The sequence below is a fragment of the Neophocaena asiaeorientalis genome, unplaced genomic scaffold (assembly GCF_003031525.2).
Source record: "Neophocaena asiaeorientalis asiaeorientalis breed wild unplaced genomic scaffold, Neophocaena_asiaeorientalis_V1.1 scaffold47, whole genome shotgun sequence".
Classification (NCBI taxonomy): domain Eukaryota; kingdom Metazoa; phylum Chordata; class Mammalia; order Artiodactyla; family Phocoenidae; genus Neophocaena; species Neophocaena asiaeorientalis.
Genome location: NW_020175399.1, coordinates 1181990 through 1187518, shown reverse-complemented (window position 1 = coordinate 1187518; position 5529 = coordinate 1181990).

Sequence of the window (5529 nt, the reverse complement as noted above, 5' to 3'; positions counted from 1 at the left end):
TTTTTTTTTTGCGGTACACGGGCCTCTCACCGCTGTGGCCTCTCCCGCAGCGGAGCACAGGCTCCGGACGCGCAGGCTCAGCGGCCATGGCTCACGTCCTAGCCGCTCCGCGGCATGTGGGATCTTCCCAGACCAGGGCACGAACCCATGTCCCCTGCATCGGCAGGCGGACTCTCAACCACTGTGCCACCAGGGAAGCCCCCAAAATAGACTTTAAATCAAAAAAGTTTACGAGAGTCAAAGGACATTATGTATTAATAAAAGGCTCAATGGTTATACCTGTTGGCCAGGATATGGAGAGATGAGAACCCCATACACTACTATTGGAAGCAGAAAATTTGTATAACATTTCTGGAAGGCAATTTGGCATTATAGATCAAAAACCTTTAAAAAGTCCTTATCCTTTGAAATAGAAATTAAACTTCTAGAAATTTAAGAGACTGATCATGGATATATACTCAAATATATAGTAAAAATAGTGTTCACCTCAACATTATTTATTGCAGTGATACATAAGAAACATTTATCTTCAAAGCGTAGGGAATTTAAAATATGACACATGTATAAGATAAAATACTTTGCTGTCACTAAAAATCATATTATAGCAGAGTGTTTATCGACACAGAAATGATCAGGCTACCAAATAATACATACAGTGTAACATAGGTAGTTCTTCCTATTATAAAAGCTCTGAGCACATTGTACTTTCTAAAACAAGAGTAAACACCAAAAATAAATTTAAACTCTCTAGCTATTTTAAAATTTATAAATCACTTACTAAATAACTGTAGGTTCCAAAAGGTAATTACAATTACAATTGCCAGCAATTTAGAAGATGGAAACAAAATTTATGGACTCCAGTCAAAAATAGTATTCAGGGACTTCCCTGGTGGCGCAGTGGTTGAGAGTCTGCCTGCCGATGCAGGGGACATGGGTTTGTGCCCCGGTCCGGGAAGATCTCACATGCTGCGGAGCGGCTGGGCCCGTGAGCTATGGCCGCTGAGCCTGCGCGTCCGGAGCCTGTGCTCCGCAACGGGAGAGGCCACAACAGTGAAAGGTCTGCGTACCGCAAAAAAAAAAAAAAAAAAAAAAAAAAAAGAAATCCAAACTCCAAAATTTTTATTACAATAAAAATTTTTTTTATTACATTATAATTCAGGAAGATTTTTTAAAAAACTTAGACAAAGCTGCAGAAATTAGAGAAATGAAGAAAAAGATTAAAACCAAAAAGTTCAAAAAACAAGTGAATTAGACAGAACAATTGATAAACAAAAAAAAATCAGCATCTTTGAACAAAATATATTTAAAATAGAAAAACCTGAGGCACGTGTACTTTTTTAAAGGGAAGGAATGCATAAATATACAAATTAAGAATATGAAAAGGTATTTAGGGAAAAAAAGCCAGAGCCAGAGAGGTAGTTTATCATAATTGTAAAAGAGCGTAGACTTTGGAATTATACAGACCTGAATTAAGTCCTTGCTCTACTCTGTGACCTTAGGCAAGTTTCAATCCCTGTGAGACTAATTCTTATCTGTAAAATAAATAACACCTCAAAAGGTCATTTTAAGAGTTACTTGAGATTTTATATGTCAGATGCTTGGCACGTCTGGTACATGGTAAAATTTCAACATACAAAAGCTGCTATTATATGTAGCAGACTGCTTTTAAAATTATAAGAAAACAGTGATTATAATTTTACTCTTAATGCACTTTAATATCAATGAATATACATTACTAAAAATGGCAAATTATGCAAATAGTGTGAATGTTACTACTAAGTTGATTATTGCCACTATTAAAATGATATAGCTCAGATGGTTTTAGGGTTATTTCATAAGAAAAAATAACTACCATCAAATTATTGACTATTCCAGAGCATAAGAGAGACAGCACACTAATTTTCTATAAAGCTAGTATATCTATAAAGCTAGCATAGAAAATTTTAGCAAATGCCAGTAGAAAAAATTTAAAAACTCTGCAGACTAATCTTATTTATGAATACTAGTACAAAAATCCTAAATAAAATTACTAGAGTACAAGTTAGAAATGTCTTAGTTATAAGTGGCATACAATTCTATAATACTAAAACCTGGCTTAAGCAGAAGGGGGATTCAGGGTTGCATATAATGAAGTAGGGGTAGGTGAGGCTTCAGGCATGACTAAAAACAGAAATTCAAACTGTCAGGATCAGTTTTTCTGTTTCTCCAACTCTCAGTTATACTTCTGCATTGAGTAAAAGCTGAATAGGTAATTCAAACCAAGCTGCTTACTATAGACAACTTTAAAAGCTGGTCAAAATATAAAGCACCATCACTGTAAAAGTATCACAGAGCTAACAAGATAGTGAGGAACTGCTGGAATGAAATTCTGGGAAAAGACAGGAATCCTGAAAAGTGGAGGTGGACCTATCAATTAGGTTTACCTCTGTTCTGCTTACATTTGCGAAAGCAAAGAGGTACCTAAGATGCTGGACTGTGCCTTTTGAGGTTGGGGGACAAATGGGACAAGTGGAGTTCAGGGCACACTGAGGATGAGAACTCTTGTAAACTATAGCCCATTTGTTTTGCCAGGAAGGCAGAAACCACTTCACGTATTTACAACAGGAAGAACATACTGCAGGGAACTGGCACACTGGTGACGGAGGATCTGAAATCCAAATGGGATACCATAGATTAATAAGAGCAAGATGCCACAATCTTTTCTGGGTTGGAGATACAGAAGTAAGAGGCAATGTCGCTGGAGCTCAGGGGTCACCTAGTGGAAGCTAGAACTGTAGCAGGCCTGTCCAGTTGGAGCCACAGAGAAAATGGAGCCACTGCCAGAGCAGCTGCCAAAAGCAGAGAGAAATGCCCTGGCCTCTTTCTTCCTCCCAACCATGGAGGCTTTTCTCCAAGAGGCTGGGAGCCAGGGAAGGTAGAAGAAAAGTTTTGAAGGCAAACATGGCCAGGAGAGCACAGACCCCAAAAGCTGCACCCCAGGGATGAGAATGAACCAGAACTAAAGCATCCCCTTCCATTATAGCCTATTAAACTACTGTTCCATTTTAAATGCAGATGACTCAAGGCATCAAGTCACTATGTTCATAGTAGAGTACAAGTTAGAACACCTGGAACTATGTTAGAAGACGTAGCTTTGTGATTGCTGACTGGCCCAGTATCACACATTTTCCCCACCTTTGCTCCTGACTGTATATTCATAGAGCCGTGTATTTACCATGTTGCATCTTAGATATTCATAGAAAAAATTTCTCAGGGTTTTTTAAAGTTGCAATAAAAAACACACAACATAGGGACTTCCCTGGTGGTGCAGTGGTTAAGAATCCGCCTGCCAATGCAGGGGACACGGGTTCGATCCCTGGTTCGGGAAGATCCCACATGCCGTGGAGCAACGAAGCCTGTGAGCCACAACTACTGAGCCTGCACTTTAGAGCCCGCGAGCCACAGCTACTGAGCCGGCATGCCGCAACTACTGAACCCGTGTGTTGCAACTACTGAAGCCTGTGCGCCTAGAGCCCGAGCACCACACAAGAGAAGCCACTGCAAGGAGAAGCCCACGCACTGCAACAAAGTGTAGCCCCCACTCGCCACAACTAGAGAAAGCCCGCGCACAGGAACAAAGACCCAACACAGCCAAAAATAAATAAAATTTTTTTAAAAAACACAACATAAAATTTACCATCTTAACCATTTTAACGATATATTTTAACTGTATAGTTCAGTAATGTTAAGTATATTCACTTTGTTGTACAACAGATCTTCAGAACTATTTCATCTAACAAAACTGAAACTCCATACCCCTTAAACAAGAACTTTCCATTTCCCCCCTCCCCTCAGTCCCTAGTGACCACCATTTTACTTTCTGTTTCTGTGAATTCTCAAGAGATTTTATGTGCGCACACATGTGCACACACATAGATGCAGACATTAAATCAAATATGATAACATGTTAACATTTGTTGAATCCACATGGTGTAAATACAGAGTACATTGTACTATTTTTTTCAACTTTCTTCTGTGAAATTTTTCATAATAAAAAGGTAAATAAAAAGTTATTAAATGATTAGGCAAAACAGAAATAGTAAATAAAAATAGACATTTTCAGGCAAACAAAAACCGAAAGATTTTGCCACCAGATGTTCTGGAAGAGGGAAGACGATACCAGATAATAGGTCAACTATACAGGAAGTAATGAAGAGCAGTGTAAATGATGTATGCTGTTGTGGAAATAATAATGTCACTGATACTAGAGATGAGCATAATGTATTATTTAAGGGTAGAAATGACCCAGTTTTTAATTCAATGAATGCCTAAGATGAAGAAAGTTCTCTACATATGCTGGTGATGAAAAATCTTTGTGCTCTAAAGGTTGTGATTGCCCAGGCTTTTAGGATGAAGACGAAAACTTTTCAATGCCAAAATAAAGGTAAAAGTATCGTATGGCACCTCCTCAAAAAATTAAAAATATTACCATATGATCCAGCAATTCCACTTTTGTGTATATATCTAAAAGAATTGAAAGTAGGGTCCTGAATACATATTTGTACATAGCATATATAATTCATAGCTGGATTATTCACATTAGCCAAGAGGTAGAAGCAACCAAAGTGTCCATTGGCAGATGAATGGATAAACAAAATGTGGCATATATATGCTATGAAATATTATTCAGCCATAAAAGGGAAGGAAATTCTGATGCTATAACATGAATGAACCTTAAAGATATTATGCTCAGTAAATAAGCCAGACACGTAAGGACAAATACTGTATGATTCCACAGTATGAAAAGGCAACCTACAGAATGGGAGAAAATATTTGTAAACTGTATATCTGATAAGGGGTACTTATACAATTAATTCAATAGCAAAAAGAATAACCTGATTAAAAAATGGGCAAAAGACTTGAATAGACATTTTTCCAAAGAAGATATACAAATGGCTAACAAGTACATGAAAAGGTGCTCAACATCACTAATCATCAGAGAAATGCAAATCAAAACCACAGTGACGGGCTTCCCTGGTGGCGCAGTGGTTGAGAGGCCGCCTGCCGATGCAGGGGACACGGGTTCGTGCCCCGGTCTGGGAAGATCCCACATGCTGCACAGCGGCTGGGCCCGTGAGACAGGGCCGCTGAGCCTGCGCGTCCCGAGCCTGTGCTCCGCAACGGGAGAGGCCACAGCAGTGAGAGGCCCGCGTACCGCAAAAAAAAAATAAAATAAAAAAAGAGACAAAAAAAAAAACAAAAAAAAACCCACAGTGAGATATCACCTCACATCTGTTAGAATGGCCAATATAAAAAAGACAAAAGAGGGGCTTTCCTGGTGGCACAGTGGTTGAGACTCCGCCTGCCGATGCAGGGGACACGGGTTCATGCCCCCGTCTGGGAGGATCCCACATGCCGTGGAGCGGCTGGGCCCGTAAGCCATGGCCGCTGAGCCTGCGTGTCCGGAGCCTGTGCTCCGCAACGGAAGCGGCCACAACAGTGAGAGGCCCGTGTACCACATAAAAAGAAGAAAAAAAAAAGACAAAATAA